The sequence below is a fragment of the Corythoichthys intestinalis genome, chromosome 6 (genome assembly GCF_030265065.1).
Source record: "Corythoichthys intestinalis isolate RoL2023-P3 chromosome 6, ASM3026506v1, whole genome shotgun sequence".
NCBI lineage: Eukaryota > Metazoa > Chordata > Actinopteri > Syngnathiformes > Syngnathidae > Corythoichthys > Corythoichthys intestinalis.
The window spans coordinates 54,116,800-54,134,020 of record NC_080400.1 but is presented as its reverse complement, the minus strand read 5'-3'; the positions used below and the strand labels follow the sequence as shown (position 1 = coordinate 54,134,020).

At 48.2% G+C, this 17,221-nt stretch overlaps 18 non-coding genes across 18 annotated transcripts; all 18 read left to right on the top strand.

Annotated features, from left to right (window-relative positions):
• Nucleotides 1–93: 93 nt before the first annotated feature.
• Nucleotides 94–284, top strand: LOC130918142 (U2 spliceosomal RNA). Its single transcript, XR_009063596.1, has one exon. It is a non-coding gene; the product is annotated as a U2 spliceosomal RNA (small nuclear RNA).
• Nucleotides 285–1,009: 725 nt separating this feature from the next.
• On the top strand, nt 1,010–1,176 carry LOC130918111 (U1 spliceosomal RNA). The gene has a single exon (XR_009063566.1). It is a non-coding gene; the product is annotated as a U1 spliceosomal RNA (small nuclear RNA).
• A 758-nt stretch (nt 1,177–1,934) lies between these two features.
• Nucleotides 1,935–2,046, top strand: LOC130918209 (U5 spliceosomal RNA). Its single transcript, XR_009063658.1, has one exon. It is a non-coding gene; the product is annotated as a U5 spliceosomal RNA (small nuclear RNA).
• A 919-nt stretch (nt 2,047–2,965) lies between these two features.
• Nucleotides 2,966–3,156, top strand: LOC130918141 (U2 spliceosomal RNA). Its single transcript, XR_009063595.1, has one exon. It is a non-coding gene; the product is annotated as a U2 spliceosomal RNA (small nuclear RNA).
• Nucleotides 3,157–3,881: 725 nt separating this feature from the next.
• Nucleotides 3,882–4,048, top strand: LOC130918110 (U1 spliceosomal RNA). Its single transcript, XR_009063565.1, has one exon. It is a non-coding gene; the product is annotated as a U1 spliceosomal RNA (small nuclear RNA).
• Nucleotides 4,049–4,806: 758 nt separating this feature from the next.
• On the top strand, nt 4,807–4,918 carry LOC130918199 (U5 spliceosomal RNA). Its single transcript, XR_009063649.1, has one exon. It is a non-coding gene; the product is annotated as a U5 spliceosomal RNA (small nuclear RNA).
• Nucleotides 4,919–5,838: 920 nt separating this feature from the next.
• Nucleotides 5,839–6,029, top strand: LOC130918140 (U2 spliceosomal RNA). Its single transcript, XR_009063594.1, has one exon. It is a non-coding gene; the product is annotated as a U2 spliceosomal RNA (small nuclear RNA).
• Nucleotides 6,030–6,754: 725 nt separating this feature from the next.
• LOC130918109 (U1 spliceosomal RNA) lies at nt 6,755–6,921 on the top strand. The gene has a single exon (XR_009063564.1). It is a non-coding gene; the product is annotated as a U1 spliceosomal RNA (small nuclear RNA).
• A 758-nt stretch (nt 6,922–7,679) lies between these two features.
• On the top strand, nt 7,680–7,791 carry LOC130918198 (U5 spliceosomal RNA). Its single transcript, XR_009063648.1, has one exon. It is a non-coding gene; the product is annotated as a U5 spliceosomal RNA (small nuclear RNA).
• Nucleotides 7,792–8,711: 920 nt separating this feature from the next.
• Nucleotides 8,712–8,902, top strand: LOC130918139 (U2 spliceosomal RNA). Its single transcript, XR_009063593.1, has one exon. It is a non-coding gene; the product is annotated as a U2 spliceosomal RNA (small nuclear RNA).
• Nucleotides 8,903–9,627: 725 nt separating this feature from the next.
• LOC130918108 (U1 spliceosomal RNA) lies at nt 9,628–9,794 on the top strand. The gene has a single exon (XR_009063563.1). It is a non-coding gene; the product is annotated as a U1 spliceosomal RNA (small nuclear RNA).
• Nucleotides 9,795–10,552: 758 nt separating this feature from the next.
• Nucleotides 10,553–10,664, top strand: LOC130918197 (U5 spliceosomal RNA). Its single transcript, XR_009063647.1, has one exon. It is a non-coding gene; the product is annotated as a U5 spliceosomal RNA (small nuclear RNA).
• A 920-nt stretch (nt 10,665–11,584) lies between these two features.
• Nucleotides 11,585–11,775, top strand: LOC130918138 (U2 spliceosomal RNA). Its single transcript, XR_009063592.1, has one exon. It is a non-coding gene; the product is annotated as a U2 spliceosomal RNA (small nuclear RNA).
• A 725-nt stretch (nt 11,776–12,500) lies between these two features.
• On the top strand, nt 12,501–12,667 carry LOC130918107 (U1 spliceosomal RNA). Its single transcript, XR_009063562.1, has one exon. It is a non-coding gene; the product is annotated as a U1 spliceosomal RNA (small nuclear RNA).
• A 758-nt stretch (nt 12,668–13,425) lies between these two features.
• On the top strand, nt 13,426–13,537 carry LOC130918196 (U5 spliceosomal RNA). Its single transcript, XR_009063646.1, has one exon. It is a non-coding gene; the product is annotated as a U5 spliceosomal RNA (small nuclear RNA).
• A 920-nt stretch (nt 13,538–14,457) lies between these two features.
• Nucleotides 14,458–14,648, top strand: LOC130918137 (U2 spliceosomal RNA). The gene has a single exon (XR_009063591.1). It is a non-coding gene; the product is annotated as a U2 spliceosomal RNA (small nuclear RNA).
• A 725-nt stretch (nt 14,649–15,373) lies between these two features.
• LOC130918271 (U1 spliceosomal RNA) lies at nt 15,374–15,540 on the top strand. Its single transcript, XR_009063716.1, has one exon. It is a non-coding gene; the product is annotated as a U1 spliceosomal RNA (small nuclear RNA).
• Nucleotides 15,541–16,298: 758 nt separating this feature from the next.
• LOC130918245 (U5 spliceosomal RNA) lies at nt 16,299–16,410 on the top strand. The gene has a single exon (XR_009063693.1). It is a non-coding gene; the product is annotated as a U5 spliceosomal RNA (small nuclear RNA).
• The last annotated feature ends 811 nt before the right edge of the window (nt 16,411–17,221 follow it).

Genomic DNA, 17,221 nt, shown 5'->3' with positions numbered 1-17,221 from the left:
GTATGCGTGTTGCTTTTGTCATTTGACATGTGTGACCATGACTTTAGGCCGGATTGGCTGGAATGAGCCTGTCCCTCGTGCCAGTTTGTGGTTATCGCTTCTCGGCCTTTTGGCTAAGATCAAGTGTAGTATCTGTTCTTATCAGTTTAATATCTGATACGTCCCCTATCCGGGGACCATATATTAAATTGATTTTTGGGCCTAGGAGATGGAATAGGGGCTTGCTCCGTCCACTCCATGCATCGACCTGGTATTGCAGTACCTCCAGGAACGGTGCGCCCCCTTCTACTGGTGAAAGCAAAACCGAGTCTTGCTGAAAAGCGAATCGGTGACGAAATCAGTTAGGAGCGGCGGCCGAAATCCAATATTCTCTGTCTGAGCAGCTCAGATGGGTTTTGACTGTCCGTGACCTTACTCTACTCTGAATGACGTCTTTGTTGCCACAGGAACCTGTCAGGTGTGTCAATAATGTGGGCCTCTGAACTGGCCCAGGTCTGATTTGGACCCTTACAAAGAATGTGTGAACAGTCAGCTCAAAAAAATCTGATTGGAGGAGGAATCCGACTGGAATCGGATATGCCTGCAGTCTGAACCCAGAAGAGTCACGTAGCATCCATTCCGGGTTGGACCCTAACATGTCAGCAGCAGTGTCTATTCCTGACCAAACAAACAGGAAAGTGAGTGGAAGGTTGTCCTAGCTTTGAGAAATAACTACAATTTCAAAGCATCTGTAGCTTTCAGTGGCGCATGCACATTGACAGAGTACGGGCAACCGTTTCAGCTGAGCTTTTGGAGGAGCAGCAATGCATGCTGGGATTGTTTTGCACATTCTTTAAAGCTAATTTAAAGTTCAAGTCAGTTGACGACTAGTTGTGCGTTAACAGTTTTACTGTAGTTGCCTTGTCCATTATGAGTGTTTGTTACTATTTTATAGGTGTGTAACAAACGAGCTCATGAACGAAGATGGCCTGCGCGCTCAAGACCTCGGCTTTGCAGAGGCGTGCAACTCATACTTACCTGGCAGGGGAGACACCATGATCAAGCAGGTGGTTTTCCTAAGGCGAGTCTTAACCATTGCACAACTCCAGTTTCGATGACCTTTATGAATTCCCCAAATGTGGGAATCTCAACTGCAAAATTTATGGTAGTGGGGGACTGCGTACGCGCTCTCCCCTGATTTACTGTTAAATCAAACTTGAAATGCGCCAATGAAAAACTGCATGGCCCTGGTGTGGGTCTGGAATTGTCAGTGTTGAGCTTCAGAGTAACACCCTCCTTGCCTCTCTCATGTTCTCCGCCATTGGCCCAAAATGTAGGATCTAGAGAAGCCTGCGACTGGCTGGAGCCCGATCGCTGAGGACATTCGAGCCAATGGTCAGCCCGTAGAGTCTACAGCAAGGGTGGGCAAAGTATTCCATAAAGGGCCGTAGAGAGGAAACGTTTTCACCAATCTGGTGTCTTGCAAGCGCAATCAGTTGATCGCAGTCAGGTAGCCTGGACCGGCACCCCGTTTGCCCTCGGCTTCCGGTTTTCGCCGCCCCCGCCTCCTTCTCCGGCTACAGTTCCGCATCCGGTCTGGGTGCACGACTGTCCGACACACCTGAATCAAAATAATCAGGCTCCTGCAGAGCTTGCTGATGAACTGATCATTTGGTTCAGGTGTGTAAAGGAGGGAGACATGGAAAACAAGCTGGATAGGGGCTCTCCAAGACCCGACTTGGGCACCCCTGCTGTAGACTCGAGCCAACGGTCAATCCTTAGAGTCTCCAGATTTCTACGGTCTACATTTGCAGTGAAATTCCTCCTTGGGGACGAAACGATTGGCTGCTCGGTGCGACTCGGCACGCCCCCCACTGGTTTGTAGCGCTTGAGAGCCTGTGTTAAAATGCTATCGCCGATCATCTCCCAGCCGGTTCCGTCAAATGCAAGGAAGTACACTCTTGTTCCTTTTCAGACCGTATAAATCTTTCGCCTTTTACTAAAGATTTCCGTGGGGAGGAACAGCAAGAGTTTGAGTCAATTTTTGAAGTTCTGCTAAGCAGACCTTTCTATACGGTAAAAACAAAGTGAAAGGGTGTGTTGTTCGGCCAAGTGAGTCTTGTCGTGTTAGCGATGGGCTAAATGCTCCGGGATTTCAAACTGCTTCAGAGCCACACCCTGGATACATTCCTCATGTTCCACCGCCATTGGCCCAAAATGTAGTTCAGAGAAGACTGGATGCTCTTCTGCTGGTGTTCCACACCTTCTTCTACCCCTGTCTTGTCGTTGTGATGTCATTTTGTCGACGCAATTCTGAAAAAATGGATTATTCTAGCACAGACCTGATATGAAACATTGCAGATGTCAGGTGGAGGCCAGTGACGCGAACTTCGACTGGATGTTTTCAGTCGCCGCGGGAAGATGTTACAGTGCTGCCATCCGGTGTTGAATGAAAGAGCGACTATTCGTCTATATACTGGCCAGAAATGACGTCTTTATGACGAGTACAACAGCCATTGTGGCCCAGAGAAATCAAGGGGACGCCGGCGTCCCCAATAGTACAGCTTGGGGTGTGAGGGGCTAAGAAATTGATTACCCACGATTCACTCTAAACTTAACTTAAGGGGTTTCACAACTAAACTTCACTAGACCTTGGAACATTATGACTTTTATAATCCTAGCCAAAAATTAACCATATGAATTTAAAGGATGACTATACTAGTTCTAAAATTAGATGCTGGAGGAACGAATGGTTTTGGGTCTCCTCTTCTGACCAGCTTGAGCTTGTTTCCCTTGCTTTCAACGACCGATCAGATCAAGCGTTTGTCATCCGCCAACCGCGCCCCCTGTGACTACTGCAGGCCGCAGCTGGACCGTCTTGATAGATTTTTGTGTATGCGTGTTGCTTTTGTCATTTGACATGTGTGACCATGACTTTAGGCCGGATTGGCTGGAATGAGCCTGTCCCTCGTGCCAGTTTGTGGTTATCGCTTCTCGGCCTTTTGGCTAAGATCAAGTGTAGTATCTGTTCTTATCAGTTTAATATCTGATACGTCCCCTATCCGGGGACCATATATTAAATTGATTTTTGGGCCTAGGAGATGGAATAGGGGCTTGCTCCGTCCACTCCATGCATCGACCTGGTATTGCAGTACCTCCAGGAACGGTGCGCCCCCTTCTACTGGTGAAAGCAAAACCGAGTCTTGCTGAAAAGCGAATCGGTGACGAAATCAGTTAGGAGCGGCGGCCGAAATCCCATATTCTCTGTCTGAGCAGCTCAGATGGGTTTTGACTGTCCGTGACCTTACTCTACTCTGAATGACGTCTTTGTTGCCACAGGAACCTGTCAGGTGTGTCAATAATGTGGGCCTCTGAACTGGCCCAGGTCTGATTTGGACCCTTACAAAGAATGTGTGAACAGTCAGCTCAAAAAAATCTGATTGGAGGAGGAATCCGACTGGAATCGGATATGCCTGCAGTCTGAACCCAGAAGAGTCACGTAGCATCCATTCCGGGTTGGACCCTAACATGTCAGCAGCAGTGTCTATTCCTGACCAAACAAACAGGAAAGTGAGTGGAAGGTTGTCCTAGCTTTGAGAAATAACTACAATTTCAAAGCATCTGGAGCTTTCAGTGGCGCATGCACATTGACAGAGTACGGGCAACCGTTTCAGCTGAGCTTTTGGAGGAGCAGCAATGCATGCTGGGATTGTTTTGCACATTCTTTAAAGCTAATTTAAAGTTCAAGTCAGTTGACGACTAGTTGTGCGTTAACAGTTTTACTGTAGTTGCCTTGTCCATTATGAGTGTTTGTTACTATTTTATAGGTGTGTAACAAACGAGCTCATGAACGAAGATGGCCTGCGCGCTCAAGACCTCGGCTTTGCAGAGGCGTGCAACTCATACTTACCTGGCAGGGGAGACACCATGATCAAGCAGGTGGTTTTCCTAAGGCGAGTCTTAACCATTGCACAACTCCAGTTTCGATGACCTTTATGAATTCCCCAAATGTGGGAATCTCAACTGCAAAATTTATGGTAGTGGGGGACTGCGTACGCGCTCTCCCCTGATTTACTGTTAAATCAAACTTGAAATGCGCCAATGAAAAACTGCATGGCCCTGGTGTGGGTCTGGAATTGTCAGTGTTGAGCTTCAGAGTAACACCCTCCTTGCCTCTCTCATGTTCTCCGCCATTGGCCCAAAATGTAGGATCTAGAGAAGCCTGCGACTGGCTGGAGCCCGATCGCTGAGGACATTCGAGCCAATGGTCAGCCCGTAGAGTCTACAGCAAGGGTGGGCAAAGTATTCCATAAAGGGCCGTAGAGAGGAAACGTTTTCACCAATCTGGTGTCTTGCAAGCGCAATCAGTTGATCGCAGTCAGGTAGCCTGGACCGGCACCCCGTTTGCCCTCGGCTTCCGGTTTTCGCCGCCCCCGCCTCCTTCTCCGGCTACAGTTCCGCATCCGGTCTGGGTGCACGACTGTCCGACACACCTGAATCAAAATAATCAGGCTCCTGCAGAGCTTGCTGATGAACTGATCATTTGGTTCAGGTGTGTAAAGGAGGGAGACATGGAAAACAAGCTGGATAGGGGCTCTCCAAGACCCGACTTGGGCACCCCTGCTGTAGACTCGAGCCAACGGTCAATCCTTAGAGTCTCCAGATTTCTACGGTCTACATTTGCAGTGAAATTCCTCCTTGGGGACGAAACGATTGGCTGCTCGGTGCGACTCGGCACGCCCCCCACTGGTTTGTAGCGCTTGAGAGCCTGTGTTAAAATGCTATCGCCGATCATCTCCCAGCCGGTTCCGTCAAATGCAAGGAAGTACACTCTTGTTCCTTTTCAGACCGTATAAATCTTTCGCCTTTTACTAAAGATTTCCGTGGGGAGGAACAGCAAGAGTTTAAGTCAATTTTTGAAGTTCTGCTAAGCAGACCTTTCTATACGGTAAAAACAAAGTGAAAGGGTGTGTTGTTCGGCCAAGTGAGTCTTGTCGTGTTAGCGATGGGCTAAATGCTCCGGGATTTCAAACTGCTTCAGAGCCACACCCTGGATACATTCCTCATGTTCCACCGCCATTGGCCCAAAATGTAGTTCAGAGAAGGCTGGATGCTCTTCTGCTGGTGTTCCACACCTTCTTCTACCCCTGTCTTGTCGTTGTGATGTCATTTTGTCGACGCAATTCTGAAAAAATGGATTATTCTAGCACAGACCTGATATGAAACATTGCAGATGTCAGGTGGAGGCCAGTGACGCGAACTTCGACTGGATGTTTTCAGTCGCCGCGGGAAGATGTGACAGTGCTGCCATCCGGTGTTGAATGAAAGAGCGACTATTCGTCTATATACTGGCCAGAAATGACGTCTTTATGACGAGTACAACAGCCATTGTGGCCCAGAGAAATCAAGGGGACGCCGGCGTCCCCAATAGTACAGCTTGGGGTGTGAGGGGCTAAGAAATTGATTACCCACGATTCACTCTAAACTTAACTTAAGGGGTTTCACAACTAAACTTCACTAGACCTTGGAACATTATGACTTTTATAATCCTAGCCAAAAATTAACCATATGAATTTAAAGGATGACTATACTAGTTCTAAAATTAGATGCTGGAGGAACGAATGGTTTTGGGTCTCCTCTTCTGACCAGCTTGAGCTTGTTTCCCTTGCTTTCAACGACCGATCAGATCAAGCGTTTGTCATCCGCCAACCGCGCCCCCTGTGACTACTGCAGGCCGCAGCTGGACCGTCTTGATAGATTTTTTGTGTATGCGTGTTGCTTTTGTCATTTGACATGTGTGACCATGACTTTAGGCCGGATTGGCTGGAATGAGCCTGTCCCTCGTGCCAGTTTGTGGTTATCGCTTCTCGGCCTTTTGGCTAAGATCAAGTGTAGTATCTGTTCTTATCAGTTTAATATCTGATACGTCCCCTATCCGGGGACCATATATTAAATTGATTTTTGGGCCTAGGAGATGGAATAGGGGCTTGCTCCGTCCACTCCATGCATCGACCTGGTATTGCAGTACCTCCAGGAACGGTGCGCCCCCTTCTACTGGTGAAAGCAAAACCGAGTCTTGCTGAAAAGCGAATCGGTGACGAAATCAGTTAGGAGCGGCGGCCGAAATCCAATATTCTCTGTCTGAGCAGCTCAGATGGGTTTTGACTGTCCGTGACCTTACTCTACTCTGAATGACGTCTTTGTTGCCACAGGAACCTGTCAGGTGTGTCAATAATGTGGGCCTCTGAACTGGCCCAGGTCTGATTTGGACCCTTACAAAGAATGTGTGAACAGTCAGCTCAAAAAAATCTGATTGGAGGAGGAATCCGACTGGAATCGGATATGCCTGCAGTCTGAACCCAGAAGAGTCACGTAGCATCCATTCCGGGTTGGACCCTAACATGTCAGCAGCAGTGTCTATTCCTGACCAAACAAACAGGAAAGTGAGTGGAAGGTTGTCCTAGCTTTGAGAAATAACTACAATTTCAAAGCATCTGTAGCTTTCAGTGGCGCATGCACATTGACAGAGTACGGGCAACCGTTTCAGCTGAGCTTTTGGAGGAGCAGCAATGCATGCTGGGATTGTTTTGCACATTCTTTAAAGCTAATTTAAAGTTCAAGTCAGTTGACGACTAGTTGTGCGTTAACAGTTTTACTGTAGTTGCCTTGTCCATTATGAGTGTTTGTTACTATTTTATAGGTGTGTAACAAACGAGCTCATGAACGAAGATGGCCTGCGCGCTCAAGACCTCGGCTTTGCAGAGGCGTGCAACTCATACTTACCTGGCAGGGGAGACACCATGATCAAGCAGGTGGTTTTCCTAAGGCGAGTCTTAACCATTGCACAACTCCAGTTTCGATGACCTTTATGAATTCCCCAAATGTGGGAATCTCAACTGCAAAATTTATGGTAGTGGGGGACTGCGTACGCGCTCTCCCCTGATTTACTGTTAAATCAAACTTGAAATGCGCCAATGAAAAACTGCATGGCCCTGGTGTGGGTCTGGAATTGTCAGTGTTGAGCTTCAGAGTAACACCCTCCTTGCCTCTCTCATGTTCTCCGCCATTGGCCCAAAATGTAGGATCTAGAGAAGCCTGCGACTGGCTGGAGCCCGATCGCTGAGGACATTCGAGCCAATGGTCAGCCCGTAGAGTCTACAGCAAGGGTGGGCAAAGTATTCCATAAAGGGCCGTAGAGAGGAAACGTTTTCACCAATCTGGTGTCTTGCAAGCGCAATCAGTTGATCGCAGTCAGGTAGCCTGGACCGGCACCCCGTTTGCCCTCGGCTTCCGGTTTTCGCCGCCCCCGCCTCCTTCTCCGGCTACAGTTCCGCATCCGGTCTGGGTGCACGACTGTCCGACACACCTGAATCAAAATAATCAGGCTCCTGCAGAGCTTGCTGATGAACTGATCATTTGGTTCAGGTGTGTAAAGGAGGGAGACATGGAAAACAAGCTGGATAGGGGCTCTCCAAGACCCGACTTGGGCACCCCTGCTGTAGACTCGAGCCAACGGTCAATCCTTAGAGTCTCCAGATTTCTACGGTCTACATTTGCAGTGAAATTCCTCCTTGGGGACGAAACGATTGGCTGCTCGGTGCGACTCGGCACGCCCCCCACTGGTTTGTAGCGCTTGAGAGCCTGTGTTAAAATGCTATCGCCGATCATCTCCCAGCCGGTTCCGTCAAATGCAAGGAAGTACACTCTTGTTCCTTTTCAGACCGTATAAATCTTTCGCCTTTTACTAAAGATTTCCGTGGGGAGGAACAGCAAGAGTTTAAGTCAATTTTTGAAGTTCTGCTAAGCAGACCTTTCTATACGGTAAAAACAAAGTGAAAGGGTGTGTTGTTCGGCCAAGTGAGTCTTGTCGTGTTAGCGATGGGCTAAATGCTCCGGGATTTCAAACTGCTTCAGAGCCACACCCTGGATACATTCCTCATGTTCCACCGCCATTGGCCCAAAATGTAGTTCAGAGAAGGCTGGATGCTCTTCTGCTGGTGTTCCACACCTTCTTCTACCCCTGTCTTGTCGTTGTGATGTCATTTTGTCGACGCAATTCTGAAAAAATGGATTATTCTAGCACAGACCTGATATGAAACATTGCAGATGTCAGGTGGAGGCCAGTGACGCGAACTTCGACTGGATGTTTTCAGTCGCCGCGGGAAGATGTGACAGTGCTGCCATCCGGTGTTGAATGAAAGAGCGACTATTCGTCTATATACTGGCCAGAAATGACGTCTTTATGACGAGTACAACAGCCATTGTGGCCCAGAGAAATCAAGGGGACGCCGGCGTCCCCAATAGTACAGCTTGGGGTGTGAGGGGCTAAGAAATTGATTACCCACGATTCACTCTAAACTTAACTTAAGGGGTTTCACAACTAAACTTCACTAGACCTTGGAACATTATGACTTTTATAATCCTAGCCAAAAATTAACCATATGAATTTAAAGGATGACTATACTAGTTCTAAAATTAGATGCTGGAGGAACGAATGGTTTTGGGTCTTCTCTTCTGACCAGCTTGAGCTTGTTTCCCTTGCTTTCAACGACCGATCAGATCAAGCGTTTGTCATCCGCCAACCGCGCCCCCTGTGACTACTGCAGGCCGCAGCTGGACCGTCTTGATAGATTTTTTGTGTATGCGTGTTGCTTTTGTCATTTGACATGTGTGACCATGACTTTAGGCCGGATTGGCTGGAATGAGCCTGTCCCTGGTGCCAGTTTGTGGTTATCGCTTCTCGGCCTTTTGGCTAAGATCAAGTGTAGTATCTGTTCTTATCAGTTTAATATCTGATACGTCCCCTATCCGGGGACCATATATTAAATTGATTTTTGGGCCTAGGAGATGGAATAGGGGCTTGCTCCGTCCACTCCATGCATCGACCTGGTATTGCAGTACCTCCAGGAACGGTGCGCCCCCTTCTACTGGTGAAAGCAAAACCGAGTCTTGCTGAAAAGCGAATCGGTGACGAAATCAGTTAGGAGCGGCGGCCGAAATCCCATATTCTCTGTCTGAGCAGCTCAGATGGGTTTTGACTGTCCGTGACCTTACTCTACTCTGAATGACGTCTTTGTTGCCACAGGAACCTGTCAGGTGTGTCAATAATGTGGGCCTCTGAACTGGCCCAGGTCTGATTTGGACCCTTACAAAGAATGTGTGAACAGTCAGCTCAAAAAAATCTGATTGGAGGAGGAATCCGACTGGAATCGGATATGCCTGCAGTCTGAACCCAGAAGAGTCACGTAGCATCCATTCCGGGTTGGACCCTAACATGTCAGCAGCAGTGTCTATTCCTGACCAAACAAACAGGAAAGTGAGTGGAAGGTTGTCCTAGCTTTGAGAAATAACTACAATTTCAAAGCATCTGGAGCTTTCAGTGGCGCATGCACATTGACAGAGTACGGGCAACCGTTTCAGCTGAGCTTTTGGAGGAGCAGCAATGCATGCTGGGATTGTTTTGCACATTCTTTAAAGCTAATTTAAAGTTCAAGTCAGTTGACGACTAGTTGTGCGTTAACAGTTTTACTGTAGTTGCCTTGTCCATTATGAGTGTTTGTTACTATTTTATAGGTGTGTAACAAACGAGCTCATGAACGAAGATGGCCTGCGCGCTCAAGACCTCGGCTTTGCAGAGGCGTGCAACTCATACTTACCTGGCAGGGGAGACACCATGATCAAGCAGGTGGTTTTCCTAAGGCGAGTCTTAACCATTGCACAACTCCAGTTTCGATGACCTTTATGAATTCCCCAAATGTGGGAATCTCAACTGCAAAATTTATGGTAGTGGGGGACTGCGTACGCGCTCTCCCCTGATTTACTGTTAAATCAAACTTGAAATGCGCCAATGAAAAACTGCATGGCCCTGGTGTGGGTCTGGAATTGTCAGTGTTGAGCTTCAGAGTAACACCCTCCTTGCCTCTCTCATGTTCTCCGCCATTGGCCCAAAATGTAGGATCTAGAGAAGCCTGCGACTGGCTGGAGCCCGATCGCTGAGGACATTCGAGCCAATGGTCAGCCCGTAGAGTCTACAGCAAGGGTGGGCAAAGTATTCCATAAAGGGCCGTAGAGAGGAAACGTTTTCACCAATCTGGTGTCTTGCAAGCGCAATCAGTTGATCGCAGTCAGGTAGCCTGGACCGGCACCCCGTTTGCCCTCGGCTTCCGGTTTTCGCCGCCCCCGCCTCCTTCTCCGGCTACAGTTCCGCATCCGGTCTGGGTGCACGACTGTCCGACACACCTGAATCAAAATAATCAGGCTCCTGCAGAGCTTGCTGATGAACTGATCATTTGGTTCAGGTGTGTAAAGGAGGGAGACATGGAAAACAAGCTGGATAGGGGCTCTCCAAGACCCGACTTGGGCACCCCTGCTGTAGACTCGAGCCAACGGTCAATCCTTAGAGTCTCCAGATTTCTACGGTCTACATTTGCAGTGAAATTCCTCCATGGGGACGAAACGATTGGCTGCTCGGTGCGACTCGGCACGCCCCCCACTGGTTTGTAGCGCTTGAGAGCCTGTGTTAAAATGCTATCGCCGATCATCTCCCAGCCGGTTCCGTCAAATGCAAGGAAGTACACTCTTGTTCCTTTTCAGACCGTATAAATCTTTCGCCTTTTACTAAAGATTTCCGTGGGGAGGAACAGCAAGAGTTTAAGTCAATTTTTGAAGTTCTGCTAAGCAGACCTTTCTATACGGTAAAAACAAAGTGAAAGGGTGTGTTGTTCGGCCAAGTGAGTCTTGTCGTGTTAGCGATGGGCTAAATGCTCCGGGATTTCAAACTGCTTCAGAGCCACACCCTGGATACATTCCTCATGTTCCACCGCCATTGGCCCAAAATGTAGTTCAGAGAAGGCTGGATGCTCTTCTGCTGGTGTTCCACACCTTCTTCTACCCCTGTCTTGTCGTTGTGATGTCATTTTGTCGACGCAATTCTGAAAAAATGGATTATTCTAGCACAGACCTGATATGAAACATTGCAGATGTCAGGTGGAGGCCAGTGACGCGAACTTCGACTGGATGTTTTCAGTCGCCGCGGGAAGATGTGACAGTGCTGCCATCCGGTGTTGAATGAAAGAGCGACTATTCGTCTATATACTGGCCAGAAATGACGTCTTTATGACGAGTACAACAGCCATTGTGGCCCAGAGAAATCAAGGGGACGCCGGCGTCCCCAATAGTACAGCTTGGGGTGTGAGGGGCTAAGAAATTGATTACCCACGATTCACTCTAAACTTAACTTAAGGGGTTTCACAACTAAACTTCACTAGACCTTGGAACATTATGACTTTTATAATCCTAGCCAAAAATTAACCATATGAATTTAAAGGATGACTATACTAGTTCTAAAATTAGATGCTGGAGGAACGAATGGTTTTGGGTCTCCTCTTCTGACCAGCTTGAGCTTGTTTCCCTTGCTTTCAACGACCGATCAGATCAAGCGTTTGTCATCCGCCAACCGCGCCCCCTGTGACTACTGCAGGCCGCAGCTGGACCGTCTTGATAGATTTTTTGTGTATGCGTGTTGCTTTTGTCATTTGACATGTGTGACCATGACTTTAGGCCGGATTGGCTGGAATGAGCCTGTCCCTCGTGCCAGTTTGTGGTTATCGCTTCTCGGCCTTTTGGCTAAGATCAAGTGTAGTATCTGTTCTTATCAGTTTAATATCTGATACGTCCCCTATCCGGGGACCATATATTAAATTGATTTTTGGGCCTAGGAGATGGAATAGGGGCTTGCTCCGTCCACTCCATGCATCGACCTGGTATTGCAGTACCTCCAGGAACGGTGCGCCCCCTTCTACTGGTGAAAGCAAAACCGAGTCTTGCTGAAAAGCGAATCGGTGACGAAATCAGTTAGGAGCGGCGGCCGAAATCCAATATTCTCTGTCTGAGCAGCTCAGATGGGTTTTGACTGTCCGTGACCTTACTCTACTCTGAATGACGTCTTTGTTGCCACAGGAACCTGTCAGGTGTGTCAATAATGTGGGCCTCTGAACTGGCCCAGGTCTGATTTGGACCCTTACAAAGAATGTGTGAACAGTCAGCTCAAAAAAATCTGATTGGAGGAGGAATCCGACTGGAATCGGATATGCCTGCAGTCTGAACCCAGAAGAGTCACGTAGCATCCATTCCGGGTTGGACCCTAACATGTCAGCAGCAGTGTCTATTCCTGACCAAACAAACAGGAAAGTGAGTGGAAGGTTGTCCTAGCTTTGAGAAATAACTACAATTTCAAAGCATCTGTAGCTTTCAGTGGCGCATGCACATTGACAGAGTACGGGCAACCGTTTCAGCTGAGCTTTTGGAGGAGCAGCAATGCATGCTGGGATTGTTTTGCACATTCTTTAAAGCTAATTTAAAGTTCAAGTCAGTTGACGACTAGTTGTGCGTTAACAGTTTTACTGTAGTTGCCTTGTCCATTATGAGTGTTTGTTACTATTTTATAGGTGTGTAACAAACGAGCTCATGAACGAAGATGGCCTGCGCGCTCAAGACCTCGGCTTTGCAGAGGCGTGCAACTCATACTTACCTGGCAGGGGAGACACCATGATCAAGCAGGTGGTTTTCCTAAGGCGAGTCTTAACCATTGCACAACTCCAGTTTCGATGACCTTTATGAATTCCCCAAATGTGGGAATCTCAACTGCAAAATTTATGGTAGTGGGGGACTGCGTACGCGCTCTCCCCTGATTTACTGTTAAATCAAACTTGAAATGCGCCAATGAAAAACTGCATGGCCCTGGTGTGGGTCTGGAATTGTCAGTGTTGAGCTTCAGAGTAACACCCTCCTTGCCTCTCTCATGTTCTCCGCCATTGGCCCAAAATGTAGGATCTAGAGAAGCCTGCGACTGGCTGGAGCCCGATCGCTGAGGACATTCGAGCCAATGGTCAGCCCGTAGAGTCTACAGCAAGGGTGGGCAAAGTATTCCATAAAGGGCCGTAGAGAGGAAACGTTTTCACCAATCTGGTGTCTTGCAAGCGCAATCAGTTGATCGCAGTCAGGTAGCCTGGACCGGCACCCCGTTTGCCCTCGGCTTCCGGTTTTCGCCGCCCCCGCCTCCTTCTCCGGCTACAGTTCCGCATCCGGTCTGGGTGCACGACTGTCCGACACACCTGAATCAAAATAATCAGGCTCCTGCAGAGCTTGCTGATGAACTGATCATTTGGTTCAGGTGTGTAAAGGAGGGAGACATGGAAAACAAGCTGGATAGGGGCTCTCCAAGACCCGACTTGGGCACCCCTGCTGTAGACTCGAGCCAACGGTCAATCCTTAGAGTCTCCAGATTTCTACGGTCTACATTTGCAGTGAAATTCCTCCTTGGGGACGAAACGATTGGCTGCTCGGTGCGACTCGGCACGCCCCCCACTGGTTTGTAGCGCTTGAGAGCCTGTGTTAAAATGCTATCGCCGATCATCTCCCAGCCGGTTCCGTCAAATGCAAGGAAGTACACTCTTGTTCCTTTTCAGACCGTATAAATCTTTCGCCTTTTACTAAAGATTTCCGTGGGGAGGAACAGCAAGAGTTTAAGTCAATTTTTGAAGTTCTGCTAAGCAGACCTTTCTATACGGTAAAAACAAAGTGAAAGGGTGTGTTGTTCGGCCAAGTGAGTCTTGTCGTGTTAGCGATGGGCTAAATGCTCCGGGATTTCAAACTGCTTCAGAGCCACACCCTGGATACATTCCTCATGTTCCACCGCCATTGGCCCAAAATGTAGTTCAGAGAAGGCTGGATGCTCTTCTGCTGGTGTTCCACACCTTCTTCTACCCCTGTCTTGTCGTTGTGATGTCATTTTGTCGACGCAATTCTGAAAAAATGGATTATTCTAGCACAGACCTGATATGAAACATTGCAGATGTCAGGTGGAGGCCAGTGACGCGAACTTCGACTGGATGTTTTCAGTCGCCGCGGGAAGATGTGACAGTGCTGCCATCCGGTGTTGAATGAAAGAGCGACTATTCGTCTATATACTGGCCAGAAATGACGTCTTTATGACGAGTACAACAGCCATTGTGGCCCAGAGAAATCAAGGGGACGCCGGCGTCCCCAATAGTACAGCTTGGGGTGTGAGGGGCTAAGAAATTGATTACCCACGATTCACTCTAAACTTAACTTAAGGGGTTTCACAACTAAACTTCACTAGACCTTGGAACATTATGACTTTTATAATCCTAGCCAAAAATTAACCATATGAATTTAAAGGATGACTATACTAGTTCTAAAATTAGATGCTGGAGGAACGAATGGTTTTGGGTCTCCTCTTCTGACCAGCTTGAGCTTGTTTCCCTTGCTTTCAACGACCGATCAGATCAAGCGTTTGTCATCCGCCAACCGCGCCCCCTGTGACTACTGCAGGCCGCAGCTGGACCGTCTTGATAGATTTTTTGTGTATGCGTGTTGCTTTTGTCATTTGACATGTGTGACCATGACTTTAGGCCGGATTGGCTGGAATGAGCCTGTCCCTGGTGCCAGTTTGTGGTTATCGCTTCTCGGCCTTTTGGCTAAGATCAAGTGTAGTATCTGTTCTTATCAGTTTAATATCTGATACGTCCCCTATCCGGGGACCATATATTAAATTGATTTTTGGGCCTAGGAGATGGAATAGGGGCTTGCTCCGTCCACTCCATGCATCGACCTGGTATTGCAGTACCTCCAGGAACGGTGCGCCCCCTTCTACTGGTGAAAGCAAAACCGAGTCTTGCTGAAAAGCGAATCGGTGACGAAATCAGTTAGGAGCGGCGGCCGAAATCCAATATTCTCTGTCTGAGCAGCTCAGATGGGTTTTGACTGTCCGTGACCTTACTCTGCTCTGAATGACGTCTTTGTTGCCACAGGAACCTGTCAGGTGTGTCAATAATGTGGGCCTCTGAACTGGCCCAGGTCTGATTTGGACACTTACAAAGAATGTGTGAACAGTCAGCTCAAAAAAATCTGATTGGAGGAGGAATCCGACTGGAATCGGATATGCCTGCAGTCTGAACCCAGAAGAGTCACGTAGCATCCATTCCGGGTTGGACCCTAACATGTCAGCAGCAGTGTCTATTCCTGACCAAACAAACAGGAAAGTGAGTGGAAGGTTGTCCTAGCTTTGAGAAATAACTACAATTTCAAAGCATCTGGAGCTTTCAGTGGCGCATGCACATTGACAGAGTACGGGCAACCGTTTCAGCTGAGCTTTTGGAGGAGCAGCAATGCATGCTGGGATTGTTTTGCACATTCTTTAAAGCTAATTTAAAGTTCAAGTCAGTTGACGACTAGTTGTGCGTTAACAGTTTTACTGTAGTTGCCTTGTCCATTATGTGTGTTTGTTACTATTTTATAGGTGTGTAACAAACGAGCTCATGAACGAAGATGGCCTGCGCGCTCAAGACCTCGGCTTTGCAGAGGCGTGCAATTCATACTTACCTGGCAGGGGAGACACCATGATCAAGCAGGTGGTTTTCCTAAGGCGAGTCTTAACCATTGCACAATTCCGGTTTCGATGACCTTTATGAATTCCCCAAATGTGGGAATCTCAACTGCAAAATTTATGGTAGTGGGGGACTGCGTACGCGCTCTCCCCTGATTTATTGTTAAATCAAACTTGAAATGCGCCAATGAAAAACTGCATGGCCCTGGTGTGGGTCTGGAATTGTCAGTGTTCAGATTCAGAGTAACACCCTCCTTGCCTCTCTCATGTTCTCCGCCATTGGCCCAAAATGTAGGATCTAGAGAAGCTTGCGACTGGCTGGAGCCCGATCGCTGAGGACTTTCGAGCCAATGGTCAGCCCGTAGAGTCTACAGCAAAGGTGGGCAAAGTATTCCATAAAGGGCCGTAGAGAGGAAACGTTTTCACCAATCTGGTGTCTTGCAAGCGCAATCAGTTGATCGCAGTCAGGTAGCCTGGACCGGCACCCCGTTTGCCCTCGGCTTCCGGTTTTCGCCGCCCCCGCCTCCTTCTCCGGCTACAGTTCCGCATCCGGTCTGGGTGCACGACTGTCCGACACACCTGAATCAAAATAATCAGGCTCCTGCAGAGCTTGCTGATGAACTGATCATTTGGTTCAGGTGTGTAAAGGAGGGAGACATGGAAAACAAGCTGGATAGGGGCTCTCCAAGACCCGACTTGGGCACCCCTGCTGTAGACTCGAGCCAACGGTCAATCCTTAGAGTCTCCAGATTTCTACGGTCTACATTTGCAGTGAAATTCCTCCTTGGGGACGAAACGATTGGCTGCTCGGTGCGACTCGGCACGCCCCCCACTGGTTTGTAGCGCTTGAGAGCCTGTGTTAAAATGCTATCGCCGATCATCTCACAGCCGGTTCCGTCAAATGCAAGGCAGTACACTCTTGTTCCTTTTCAGACCCTATAAATCTTTCGCCTTTTACCAAAGATTTCCGTGGGGAGGAAAAGCAAGAGTTTGAGTCAATTTTTGAAGTTCTGCTAAGCAGACCTTTCTATACGGTAAAAACAAAGTGAAAGGGTGTGTTGTTCGGCCAAGTGAGTCTTGTCGTGTTAGCGATGGGCTAAATGCTCTGGGATTTCAAACTGCTTCAGAGCCACACCCTGGATACATTCCTCATGTTCCACCGCCATTGGCCCAAAATGTAGTTCAGAGAAGGCTGGATGCTCTTCTGCTGGTGTTCCACACCTTCTTCTACCCCTGTCTTGTCGTTGTGATGTCATTTTGTCGACGCAATTCTGAAAAAATGGATTATTCTAGCACAGACCTGATATGAAACATTGCAGATGTCAGGTGGAGGCCAGTGACGCGAACTTCGACTGGATGTTTTCAGTCGCCGCGGGAAGATGTGACAGTGCTGCCATCCGGTGTTGAATGAAAGAGCGACTATTCGTCTATATACTGGCCAGAAATGACGTCTTTATGACGAGTACAACAGCCATTGTGGCCCAGAGAAATCAAGGGGACGCCGGCGTCCCCAATAGTACAGCTTGGGGTGTGAGGGGCTAAGAAATTGATTACCCAGGATTCACGCTAAACTTAACTTAAGGGGTTTCACAACTAAACTTCACTAGACCTTGGAACATTATGACTTTTATAATCCTAGCCGAAAATTAACCTAATGAATTTAAAGGATGACTATACTAGTTCTAAAATTAGATGCTGGAGGAACGAATGGTTTTGGGTCTCCTCTTCTGACCAGCTTGAGCTTTTTTCCCTTGCTTTCAACGACCGATCAGATCAAGCGTTTGTCATCCGCCAACCGCGCCCCCTGTGACTACTGCAGGCCGCAGCTGGACCGTC